This window comes from Salmo salar, chromosome ssa08 (genome assembly GCF_905237065.1).
Source record: "Salmo salar chromosome ssa08, Ssal_v3.1, whole genome shotgun sequence".
Lineage (NCBI taxonomy): Eukaryota > Metazoa > Chordata > Actinopteri > Salmoniformes > Salmonidae > Salmo > Salmo salar.
Genome location: NC_059449.1, coordinates 18,346,922 through 18,361,230, shown reverse-complemented (window position 1 = coordinate 18,361,230; position 14,309 = coordinate 18,346,922).

Here is a 14,309-nt window from a genome sequence, read left to right as displayed (position 1 = left end):
TGAAAACAGAGTGACCCAAGTATCTCCAGTGCGTGTGTGTGTGTGTGTGTGTGTGTGTGTGTGTGTGTGTGTGTGTGTGTGTGTGTGTGTGTGTGTGTGTGTGTGTGAGAAAAAAAAGAAAGAAAGAAAGAAAGAAAGAAAGAAAGAAAGAAAGAAAGAAAGAAAGAAAGAAAGAAAGAAAGAGAGAAAGAAAGAAAGAGACTGAGCTGCAGTTCCGATGTAGCGACACTGACTATTCATTGTATGTTCATTTTAGGGATCGGCGTCCCGTCAACGGTTGTAAATCATGCCACTCTTTGTGTCGTGATCGAAGATTTTAGAGAAACAACAAATGTTGGTACGTATAAGTGTCTTATATCGGCTGAAAGCTTATATTCTTGTTAATATAACTGCACTGTCCAATTTACATAGCTATTACTGCGAAAAAATGCCATGCTATTGTTTGAGGAGAGCTCCTAACGACAAAACACTTTTTTCACGCGATAGGTTTGATAAATTCACCTCTGAAGGAAAAATGTGTACTTACGTGTCCCGTGTATATATATATTTACATATTTTTCTTCGCATATCTTTTTTACATTTTTTCTTCTAAAAACTCAACCTCAAAGCACTCTCCTGCAACCCGCCTCACCGATTTAAAAAAGAAAGTATTATTTACCTCAAATCCGAAATCCACAACAGAAGCTAGCCAGAGGTTAGCCATTTTCACTGGCTAACGTTGGAGTTCAGCTAGCCACGGTTAGCTGTCCTCAGCTATCTATTAGCTCGAAAAGCTATCACCAGTTTTTGTACAGCGCGACTCAGACCAGAGCATACCGGACCTATTCTCTCTCCTTTCCCCGGATTTCTACCGCAGGCTCTGGACATTTACACCTGGATCTTGCAGCTAACTAGCTGCTACCTGAGTGACTATTGGCAATGTCGGTCCCGGAATTAACACACGTTATTCCGGAGCTAGCCAGCTGAAGAGTTCCGTCAGCCACTCGTGGGCTTTTCCTGAGCTAGCCAGCTGAAGTGTCTCCTGGGCTACAATCACCTATCCTGACCCGTTTTACTGCCGATGCGGAGCCCCATCGGGCCTTCACGACTGGACCACCGACGTTATCTGCCCGAGGGAGTTATCCAACTGGCCCCTCCGTCGCGACGTAACCTGATCGCCCATCTGCGGCCCGCTAATCGTTAGCTGTCTTATCGGTTGCGATCTGAATAGGTCTATCGGACACTTTTTTGGGCCACTATAACTAACTATTTTGCCAACTTGGACTGGTACCCCCTTCCACACGGAACCCCACTAACCCACAGACGGAAACACACGAGGTGGCTAAAAACAGAACTCCCTCCATCTTCCACCAGCTTGCTACCTGTGGCCCGGCTAGCTGCCTGAATCTCACTGGACACTTTGATCACTTGGCTAAGCATGCCTCTCCTTAATGTCAATATGCCATGTCCATTGCTGTTCTGGTTAGTGTTTATTGGCTTATTTCACAGTAGAGCCTCTAGCCCTGCTCATTATACCTTATCCAACCTCTCAGTTCCTCCACCCACACATGCTATGACATCTTCTGGTTTCAATGATGTTTCTAGAGACAATATCTCTCTCATCATCACTAAATGCCTAGGTTTACCTCCTCTGTATTCACATCCCACCATACCTTTGTCTGTACATTATCCTGTTAGGGCTAGGGGGCAGTATTGACACGGCTGGATAAAAAACGTAACCGATTTAATCTGGTTACTACTCCTGCCCAGTAACTAGAATATGCATATAATTATTGGCTTTGGATAGAAAACACTCCAAAGTTTCTAAAACTGTTTGAATGGTGTCTGTGAGTATAACAGAACTCAAAAGGCAGGTCAAAACCTGAGAAGATTCTGTACAGGAAGTACCCTGTCTGACCATTTCTTGGCCTTCTTTACCATCTCTATCCATTACAAACGATCTCTGCTATTACGTGACACTTCCTATGGCTGCCATAGGCTCTCAGAAGGCGGCAAAAAGCTGAATCGTGGCTTTGCAGGCTCTGGCTGAAACAAAGTAGCGCGTTTGGGTAGTGGCTGGTTACAGTACTGTGAGACTCAGGCTCGTGCCCGCGTCGACCGAAAGCTTTGTTTTCTTTCCTCTGTTTACCTAAAAGGAGATTCCCGGTCGGAATATTATCGCTTTTTTACGAGAAAAATGGCATAAAAATTGATTTTAAACAGCAGTTGACATGCTTCGAAGTACGGTAATGGAATATTTAGAATTTTTTTGTCACGAATTGCGCCATGCTCGCGACCCTGATTTACCATTTCGGATAGTGTCTGGAACGCACGAACAAAACGCCGCTATTTGGATATAACGATGGATTATTTTGGACCAAACCGCTAGGCTACCTGCCGCCCTCTCTCATAATGAACCTGATTGGTTGAGGAGTTTTTGAGTTATAGCTGGTTGAACCACTGAAAATATCCGCTCCCCTTCCCTCTTTTGGGACCCATATAGGAGAACAACAGTCAAGTATGAGCATTTGATATTGTGCTTATATGTAAATTGACAACAAAGACTGACTGTTAAATATTATTTGGTAATATCCTTTGATATCTCTACTACACTCATTGATTGGTGATACAGTCAACTGCTGTACAATGTATGTAATGGTGGTTTGGTACTGTTGAGAATGTTATCACCAGCCCTAAATTGGAGCATGTAAATATCTGTAGAATATATTTCAATTAGCAATGATGTATATGGAAAAGTAAAATGTACTGACTTCATGTTGAACCTGATGATGTATAAAACATGGTACACAGGAAGTTACAAACAGGAAATAAGTAGGCCTTTTATTAATATAATACTACAAACAAATACAACAATAGATGCGTTTGCATGCATGTGTGCATGCAGTGTGTGTGCATGTGTGTGTTAGGTTGTGTGTGTGGGTTTGAGACAGAGAGAGAATATCTGTGAGAGAGAATGTCTGTGAGAGAGAGAGTGAGAGAGAAAGAGACAGAGAGAGCTAAAGAGAGAGAGAATGAAGGAGGAAGTTGTGTGCACTGTAGGCTACTGCATGTGTTAGAGTATGTTGTCATGGTGACGTTAAAGCACTTTCTCACAAACCCATTAGATTTTCCTGTCACATGACAAGTCATTCCATGCCTCCAGAGGACGCTGATCTTTACCTATCTCAACACAGTCCTCCTCACCATAGTCTAGTCTGCCAACACCATTATCAGGCTGTGGTTTATGACAGTACCTACAGGGTTAACACAACAGTCAGACATTCTTAATACCAGTATATACAGGGTTAAAAACAGTCATACTACATGATATGACTCCCACCAGCCTTAGTTTGATAATATAATACATGCAAGGGCTGTGGATCTAGTAGGTGCCCTTACAGACACATTACAGGACTACAGAAGTGAGGGTTACTTTGGAGAACAATGGAAAGATGTTGAAGAGACTGCAGAGCACTGCAAAAGAAGTGTACCAACAGTGTGTAAAAGACAAAAACAAGCTAAAACAAGCTTAAGATTTCACGACTCATTGATGATGAGCAAAATTGTGACCAAGGTGATGGTGAGAGCTTCAAAATATATATTTTATCAGGTGCTTGACAGTCTCACAGCTGAGCTGCAGAGGTGTTTTTCAAAGAAGAATTGCGAGATAATGCAAGGGGTCCTGTTTGCCTCTGCTCAGACCTTTGAGTCAGATTTAGAGGACATCAAACATGAGGTTCATCAAACCAAGTGGCTTCTTGATAGGAGAGAGAAAAGTGGAAGGGACAGACCGTCTACTCTCCTTGACTTTGTTGTGTTTCTAGAACCTTATAAAGATGTCTTCCATGAGCTATTTCGACTTTGTAAGATTTCTGTTGTTACACCAGTCAGCAGTGCTTCTTGCGAGAGAAGCTTCTCAGCTTTAAAATGGATTAAAACCCATCTGAGGACAACAATGGTTGATGACAGGTTGTCACCTCAGAATTCTCAGTGTTGAGTCAAGGAGGGCAGGCTCCCCCAACATGAGTGAGTTTGTGAAACATTTTGCCAGTTCTCACCAGAACCGCAGAATTATGCTGTTTTAAATCTACCTAGGATAATTTGGCACTTAGGCAGTCCCTCTGGTCATGATTAACACCTGCACTGTGTACTAGCTAGTACACTGACATTCTAAAATGATCAATCCAAAGGGTATCATGTCACACAGATTTAATCTGGTCTTGATTAGGACAATTCCAAAACTTTTCTTTGCTATTAGTTAACATAATATATGTGAGCATAAATATGATACTGTAAGTTTGTAATATTGATGGGCACCAAAATTATGTTTATTTTTCAAGTCCATTTTTGCTTGATACCTGGTATGTCAAATTGCAGTGTGTTTTTTGTGATTGTACTTTTTTGTAAAAAAAACTATGCAATTTATGTAACACACAAACACTATCTTATCTCCTTGGTGCTTGAGTTTTATTTTCTGAAAATATTTTGGATGTTCAACACATAGACCCAGATTATATATTAATGAAAACAGAGTGACCCAAGTATCTCCAGTGCGTGTGTGTGTGTGTGTGTGTGTGTGTGTGTGTGTGTGTGTGTGTGTGTGTGTGTGTGTGTGTGTGTGTGTGTGAGAAAAAGAAAGAAAGAAAGAAAGAAAGAAAGAAAGAAAGAAAGAAAGAAAGAAAGAAAGAAAGAAAGAAAGAGAGAAAGAAAGAAAGAGACTGAGCTGCAGTTCCGATGTAGCGACACTGACTATTCATTGTATGTTCATTTTAGGGATCGGCGTCCCGTCAACGGTTGTAAATCATGCCACTCTTTGTGTCGTGATCGAAGATTTTAGAGAAACAACAAATGTTGGTACGTATAAGTGTCTTATATCGGCTGAAAGCTTATATTCTTGTTAATATAACTGCACTGTCCAATTTACATAGCTATTACTGCGAAAAAATGCCATGCTATTGTTTGAGGAGAGCTCCTAACGACAAAACACTTTTTTCACGCGATAGGTTTGATAAATTCACCTCTGAAGGAAAAATGTGTACTTACGTGTCCCGTGTATATATATATTTACATATTTTTCTTCGCATATCTTTTTTACATTTTTTCTTCTAAAAACTCAACCTCAAAGCACTCTCCTGCAACCCGCCTCACCGATTTAAAAAAGAAAGTATTATTTACCTCAAATCCGAAATCCACAACAGAAGCTAGCCAGAGGTTAGCCATTTTCACTGGCTAACGTTGGAGTTCAGCTAGCCACGGTTAGCTGTCCTCAGCTATCTATTAGCTCGAAAAGCTATCACCAGTTTTTGTACAGCGCGACTCAGACCAGAGCATACCGGACCTATTCTCTCTCCTTTCCCCGGATTTCTACCGCAGGCTCTGGACATTTACACCTGGATCTTGCAGCTAACTAGCTGCTACCTGAGTGACTATTGGCAATGTCGGTCCCGGAATTAACACACGTTATTCCGGAGCTAGCCAGCTGAAGAGTTCCGTCAGCCACTCGTGGGCTTTTCCTGAGCTAGCCAGCTGAAGTGTCTCCTGGGCTACAATCACCTATCCTGACCCGTTTTACTGCCGATGCGGAGCCCCATCGGGCCTTCACGACTGGACCACCGACGTTATCTGCCCGAGGGAGTTATCCAACTGGCCCCTCCGTCGCGACGTAACCTGATCGCCCATCTGCGGCCCGCTAATCGTTAGCTGTCTTATCGGTTGCGATCTGAATAGGTCTATCGGACACTTTTTTTGGGCCACTATAACTAACTATTTTGCCAACTTGGACTGGTACCCCCTTCCACACGGAACCCCACTAACCCACAGACGGAAACACACGAGGTGGCTAAAAACAGAACTCCCTCCATCTTCCACCAGCTTGCTACCTGTGGCCCGGCTAGCTGCCTGAATCTCACTGGACACTTTGATCACTTGGCTAAGCATGCCTCTCCTTAATGTCAATATGCCATGTCCATTGCTGTTCTGGTTAGTGTTTATTGGCTTATTTCACAGTAGAGCCTCTAGCCCTGCTCATTATACCTTATCCAACCTCTCAGTTCCTCCACCCACACATGCTATGACATCTTCTGGTTTCAATGATGTTTCTAGAGACAATATCTCTCTCATCATCACTAAATGCCTAGGTTTACCTCCTCTGTATTCACATCCCACCATACCTTTGTCTGTACATTATCCTGTTAGGGCTAGGGGGCAGTATTGACACGGCTGGATAAAAAACGTAACCGATTTAATCTGGTTACTACTCCTGCCCAGTAACTAGAATATGCATATAATTATTGGCTTTGGATAGAAAACACTCCAAAGTTTCTAAAACTGTTTGAATGGTGTCTGTGAGTATAACAGAACTCAAAAGGCAGGTCAAAACCTGAGAAGATTCTGTACAGGAAGTACCCTGTCTGACCATTTCTTGGCCTTCTTTACCATCTCTATCCATTACAAACGATCTCTGCTATTACGTGACACTTCCTATGGCTGCCATAGGCTCTCAGAAGGCGGCAAAAAGCTGAATCGTGGCTTTGCAGGCTCTGGCTGAAACAAAGTAGCGCGTTTGGGTAGTGGCTGGTTACAGTACTGTGAGACTCAGGCTCGTGCCCGCGTCGACCGAAAGCTTTGTTTTCTTTCCTCTGTTTACCTAAAAGGAGATTCCCGGTCGGAATATTATCGCTTTTTTACGAGAAAAATGGCATAAAAATTGATTTTAAACAGCAGTTGACATGCTTCGAAGTACGGTAATGGAATATTTAGAATTTTTTTGTCACGAATTGCGCCATGCTCGCGACCCTGATTTACCATTTCGGATAGTGTCTGGAACGCACGAACAAAACGCCGCTATTTGGATATAACGATGGATTATTTTGGACCAAACCAACATTTGTTATTGAAGTAGCAGTCCTGGGAGTGCATTCTGACAAAGACAACAAAGGTAATGAAACTTTTGTAATAGTAAATCTGACTTTGGTCAGGGCTAAACTTGGTCGGTGTCTAAATAGCTAGCCGTGATGGCTGGGCTATCTACTGAGAATATTGCAAAATGTGCTTTCACCAAAAAGCTATTTTAAAATCGGACACCTCGATTGCACAAAGGAGTTCTGTATCTATAATTCTTAAAATAATTGTTATATTTTTGTGAACGTTTATCATGAGTAATTTAGTAAATTGTTAGTAAATTCCCCGGAAGTTTGCGGGGGGTATGCTAGTTCTGAACGTCACATGCTAATGTAAAAAGCTGGTTTTTGATATAAATATGAACTTGATTGAACAAAACATGCATGTATTGTATAACATAATGTCCTAGGTGTGTCATCTGATGAAGATCATCAAAGGTTAGTGCTGCATTTAGCTGTCTTCTGGGTTTTTGTGACATTATATGCTAGCTTGAAAAATGGGTGTCTGATTATTTCTGGCTGGGTACTCTGCTGACATAATCTAATGTTTTGCTTTCGTTGTAAAGCCTTTTTGAAATCGGACAGTGTGGTTAGATTAACGAGAGTCTTGTCTTTAAAATGCTGTAAAATAGTCATATGTTTGAGAAATTGAAGTAATAGCATTTCAAGGTATTTGAAAATCGCACCACGGGATTCAACTGGCTGTTGCGTAGGTGGGACGAATTCGTCCCGCCTAGCCCAGAGAGATTAAACCTTGAAGCTATTTTATCGCCCCCAGAAACCTGCTCCTTTTTCTCTCTATTCTGGACGTCACAGACGACCAATTCTTATAGCTTTTAGCCGTACCCTCATACTCATTCTTCTCTGCTCCTCTGGGGATGTAGAGGTGAATCCAGGCCCTGCAGTGCCTGGCTCCACTCCTACTCCCCAGGCGCTCTCTTTTGATGACTTCTGTAACCGTAATAGCCTTGGTTTCATGCATGTTAACATTAGAAGCCTCCTCCCTAAGTTTGTTTTATTCACTGCTTTAGCACACTCTGCCAACCCGGATGTCCTAGCTGTGTCTGAATCTTGGCTTAGGAAGTCCACCAAAAACTCTGAAATCTTCATCCCTAACTACAACGTTTTCAGACAAGATAGAACGACCAAAGGGGGCGGTGTTGCAATCTACTGCAGAGATAGCCTGCAGAGTTCTGTCCTGCTATCCAGGTCTGTACCCAAACAATTTGAACTTCTACTTTTAAAAATCCACCTCTCCAAAAACAAGTCTCTCACAGTTGCCGCCTGCTATAGACCGCCCTCGGCCCCTAGCTGTGCTCTGGACACCATATGTGAACTGATTGCCCCCCATCTATCTTCAGAGCTCGTGCTACTAGGTGACCTAAACTGGGACATGCTTAACACCCCAGCCATCCTACAATCTAAGCTTGATGCCCTCAATCTCACACAAATTATTAACGAACCCACCAGGTACAACCCCAAAGCCGCAAACACTGGCACCCTCATAGATATCATCCTAACCAACGTGCCCTCTAAATACACCTCTGCTGTTTTTAACCAAGATCTCAGCGATCACTGCCTCATTGCCTGCACCCGTAATGGGTCAGCGGTCAAACGACCTCCACTCATCACTGTCAAACGCTCCCTGAAACATTTCAACGAGCAAGCCTTTCTAATCGACCTGGCCCTGGTATCCTGGAAGGATATTGACCTCATCCCGTCAGTAGAGGATGCCTGCTTATTTAAAAAAAGGCCTTCCTCACCATCTTAAATAAGCATGCCCCTTTCAAGAAATTTAGAACCAGGAACAGATATAGCCCTTGGTTCTCCCCAGACCTGACTGCCCTTAACCAACACAAAAATATCCTGTGGCGTTCTGCATTAGCATCGAACTGCCCCCGCGATATGCAACTTTTCAGGGAAGATAGAAACCAATACACACAGGCAGTTAGAAACGCCAAGGCTAGCTTTTTCAAACAGAAATGTGCTTCCTGCAACTCAAACTCTAAAAAGTTCTGGGACATTGTAAAGTCCATGGAGAATAAGAACACCTCCTCCCAACTGCCCACTGCACTGAGGATAGGAAACTCTGTCACCACCGATAAGCCCACTATAATTGAGAATTTCAATAAGCATTTGTCTACGGCTGGCCATGCTTTCCACCTAACTACCCCTACTGCATTCAACAGCACTGCACCCCCCACAGCTACTCGCCCAAGTCTCCCCCATTTCTCCTTCTCCCAAATCCATTCAGCTGATGTTCTGAAAGAGCTGCAAAATCTGGACCCCTACAAATCAGCTGGGCTTGACAATCTGGACCCTTTCTTTCTAAAATTATCTGCCGAAATTATTGCAACCCCTATTACTAGCCTGTTCAACCTCTCTTTCGTGTCGTCTGAGATTCCCATAGATTGGAAAGCAGCTGCTGTCATCCCCCTCTTTAAAGGAGGTGACACTCTTGACCCAAATTGCTACAGACCTATATCCATCCTACCCTGCCTCTCTAAGGTCTTCGAAAGCCAAGTCAACAAACAGATTACCAACCATTTCGAATCCCACCGCACCCTCTCCGCTATGCAATCTGGTTTCAGAGCTGGTCATGGGTGCACCTCAGCCACGCTCAAGGTCCTAAACGACATCGTAACCGCCATCGATAAGAAACAATACTGTGCTGCCGTATTCATTGACCTGGCCAAAGCTTTTGACTCTGTTAATCACCACATCCTCATCGGCAGACTCAGTAGCCTTGGTTTCTCAAACGATTGCGTCACCTGGTTCACCAACTACTTCTCTGATAGAGTTCAGTGTGTCAAATCGGAGGGCCTGCTGTCCGGACCTCTGGCAGTCTCTATGGGGGTACCACAGGGTTCAATTCTTGGGCCAACTCTTTTCTCTGTATACATCAATGATGTCGCTCTTGCTGCTTGTGAATCTCTGATCCACCTCTACGCAGACGACACCATTCTGTATACTTCTGGCCCTTTTTGGACACTGTGTTAACAACCCTCCAGACGAGCTTCAATGCCATAGAACTCTCCTTCCGTGGTCTCCAACTGCTCCTAAATATAAGTAACACTAAATGCATGCTCTTCAACCGATCGCTGCCAGCACCTGCCCGCCTGTCCAGCATCACTTCTCTGGACGGTTCTGACTTAGAATTTGTGGACAACTACAAATACCTAGGTGTCTGGTTAGACTGTAAACTCTCCTTCCAGACTCACATCAATCATCTCCAATCTAAAGTTAAATTTAGAATTGGCTTCCTATTTCGCAACAAAGCATTCTTCACTCATGCTGCCAAACATACCCTCGTAAAACTGACCATCCTACCAATCCTCGACTTCGGCGATGTCATTTACAAAATAGCCTCCAATACCCTACTCAACAAGCTGGATGCAGTCTATCACAGTGCTGTCCGTTTTGTCACCAAAGCCCCATATACTACCCACCACTGCGACCTGTATGCTCTCGTTGGCTGGCCTTCGCTTCATAATCGTCGCCAAACACATTGGCTCCAGGTCATCTACAAGACGCTGCTAGGTAAAGTCCCCCCTTATCTCCGCTCACTGGTCACCATAGCAGCACCCACCTGTAGCACGCGCTCCAGCAGGTATATCTCTCTGGTCACCCCTAAAGCCAACTCCTCCTTTGGTCGTCTCTCCTTCCAGCTCTCTGCTGCCAATGACTGGAACGAACTACAAAAATCTCTGAAACTGGAAACACTTATCTCCCTCACTAGCTTTAAGCACCAGCTATCAGAGCAGCTCCCAGATCACTGCACCTGTACATAGCCCATCTATAATTTAGTCCAAAATACTACCTCTTCCCCTACTGTATTTATTTATTTTATTTATTTTGCTCCTTTGCACCATATTATTTATATTTGAACTTTGAACTTTCTTCAAATTACAAACTTGCTATACTTTATATACTTTGCCACCATGGCCTTTTTTGCCTTTACCTCCCTTATCTCACATCATTTGCTCACATTGTATATAGTCTTATTTTTTTCTACTGTATCATTGATCGTATGTTGTAATACTCCATGTGTAACTGTGTTTTTGTATGTTGTCGAACTGCTTTGCTTTATCTTGGCCAGGTCGCAATTGTTAATGAGAACTTGTTCTCAACTTGCCTACCTGCTTAAATAAAAGTGAAATAAATAAAAATTTACATTCTGAAATCTTGCTCTGATTTATCATCCAAAGGGTCCCAGAGATAACATGAAGTGTCGTTTTGTTCATATCCTAAAAAGGTCCATATAACATGCACGATCGATTTTGTATTTCCTCTCGTTCAATTTGCAAAGAAAGGAATCTGTGAAAATCTAACCCTAAATGTTGTTTCAACCAGTCAAATCATGTTTGTGTGTATTCCTCAGAGATCCTAGAACGTAACCAGGCTTCAATATATCATTAATGGTGTAGTATATCCTATAGGACACCATATTTGAGAGCGACGCCTTCATGGCACGCCCGATGACGTGGGCGGTCTTCACTTGAACGACTCTAATTTTGTCAGATAAGCACCAATCGGGGTCAAACAAAGCTAGCTAGATAGCCAATGAGTTGGGCTTTACGGGAGTATCCGGAAACCCTGTATCTGTCGTAAAATGTAGCTTCTAACCTTGTGCGACAGCTTGCCTTTTCCTTTTGGACAAATATTATAAGAATATTCAGAGTTATGAAGTTATGAAAACTGTTTGTTTTGCAAATGTTGAACTTATAATATGGCTTCTAATACTGGAAAAGCTAAATCAAAGTCCAAGTATACAGATTTGACGATATTCTTGCAGAAAAATGTCATATGAATGCAAATGTATCCTTCACGATTTGCCCAAATGTACCTGGGTGACTTCACACTAAATGTCATGTAGTTCGCTCATACTTCAAGTTATCCGTCTGAAACGTTGCACATACACTGCTGCTGTCTTGTGGACACCATCGGAATTACCAGACTGGTGGCTAGAAAGGGGACCTTTCTCCTGCATTTCAAAGATGGTGGAAGAAAAAAAACTGTTTTTTTTAAAAACAATTCTTCTACCAGATGTATTGTGTTATATTCTCCTACATTTAATTCACATTTCCACAAACTTCAAAGTGTTTCCTTTCAAATGGTACCAAGAATATGCATATCCTTGCTTCAGGGCCTGAGCTACATGCAGTTAGATTTGGTATGTCATTTTAGGTGAAAATTGAAAAAAAGGGGGCTATCCCTAAGAAGAATTCTAGTGAAGAAACCTTTTTGGACCACACTATCTGCCACATTGAAGAACTCTGGGTTAAGTGAATTATCACTTCTACCACTAATCAGCAATCATAGGATTCATTCATGCTCCTTAGATGCCAGGTTAAGGTTACAAACTAATTTTAATTCATGGTATATTGACCCCCTGAAGTAGCCTTGGCCACCCCCTGGCCACCCCATGTATAAAACACTGTACAGTAATGATGACACCTGCATAGTGACATCTGGGAAACTGAATGACATTTATCTTTGTCAGGTTGTTTGTGTTGTGGTTGTGGTTTACACCAGACTCAGTCTGATGATGACTGTGTCACACCTTCAAGAGGGCCTCAAACTTTAGTGTGGGTTCTGAGGGGGAAAATATCAGAAACATATACTTGTTAGTGGAAAACAGCTAGCCTGAGTCCCAGATATGTTTGTGCTGTCATTGTTTGGCGTGACAACAATATAGGAGTTATCAAGACTGTACAAACAGATCTGGGACTCGGGCTAGGAAAGAGCTAAACAGCAGTCAGAGGATATGAGTAAAGTCACCCTGATGACTGACTGATGATTGGTATAATTCCATATTTAACTAATGTGATATATTATATCAAATATTTTCTTGGACAATGTTGTATTTTATTCTATTGAAATTATAATACTTGATTCTGCCACAACATTTTTTAAGAAAGCCTGTTGCTGAGAAATAGCTAGAACTCATCCAGTGACATCACTACCAGTCACACAACCTGAGAGACTGTGACCATGACAACTGACCACACGGTGCAGTGGTTGACTCTGAGTCGAGGGGAGCGTCAGATAGTCAGAAAAGGGGAGAGTTAACTCTTTCTCAGCAGCATCACTTTTAGTTGAAAATGGGCCTGTGGTGAACCAAGGTAGAGCTGTGTACATTATCAGTGAGTGTGAGTGCGCGTGTGCGTGTGTGTGCGTGTGTACTTGTGTGTGTTTGTGTGTGTACATTTGCAGCAGAAGAGGCTGGTGGGAGGAGCTACAGGAGACGGGCTCATTGCAATGGCTGGAATGGAATTTGTGGAACGGTATCAAACACAAACATATGGAAACCACGTTTGACTCAGTTCCATGAATTCCCTTCCAACCATTACAATGAGCCCATCCTCCTATTTCTCCTCCCACCAGCCACCACTGATGTTCAGACATGAAGGTCTGCATGACTTTGTGCACATATGTGGTGCTTCAGTGTGGGAACATGGTTTGTAGTCGTCTGCTTGTGAAGTCAGATCTCTGATCAGGTATAAGTAGATCTCATCAGACAGTCCGCAAACAAAGTCCTGAAGATGAACAATACAAAACTACCTCTGTTGCAGTGGTGCCCCATCATTCATAATTGGCCTATTTTGTTCATGTTATTATGGCATTCATTCGTGTTGCATATCAGTTTGCAAACAATGTAAAAAAGAAATCAATGAGTTAATAAAGCTGCATACAAACATGGTTTGTTGAGGAAGGCAGATCCAATCTGCAGCCGTTTCAGCCTAGCTCACAGTTTTCTGTGGTGGTGGGGCAGCCAGCGGAATTAACTGTTTCACTGCCAGACAAGGCTCTCCTATTAGCCAGGTCTAGCAGTGGTAAGGTGTTGGGACTGCTGTTGTGACTCTGCTGTTGGGACAGCTTTATGTAGGCCCTAACAGTTTGTGTGCACCATTTGTTACCATTATAGTCCAATTAATGTATTGTTTAGTGTTGTGTTGTGTTTTGCAGTGGCTTTGCTGGAGTTTGCATTCGATTTTTCCCCACCAAGATTTACATTGCAAAATCACAATGATGTTGACTATGACGTTACTTTAGCTAATATGGTGACAACGATGTAGGCTGTGTGTACCGGTTATTATATGGTTTGCTTTGAATGTTTTTTGGGGCTGGTCACACACAGCTGATGTGATGTGCATTGAAGTCTACAAGCAAAGGGAAATGGTGAGAGGAGGAGAGCGCATAGTTGCGAGAAGGAATACAAAGTGGCTGCTATGAAAGTGAACTGTGATCAGGGGTGTATTCATTCTGCCGAATCTGTTGAAAAACGTTTATTAAACGGAAGCAAATATAAGAAACGGGGATAAACATACCTGAATTTGTCCAATATAAACTCTTGTTTGCAACTGTTGGACTAATAATTACACCCTAGATAAGCTAGATGCAGGCAAGAGTGTGCAAGGCGTTATTGAA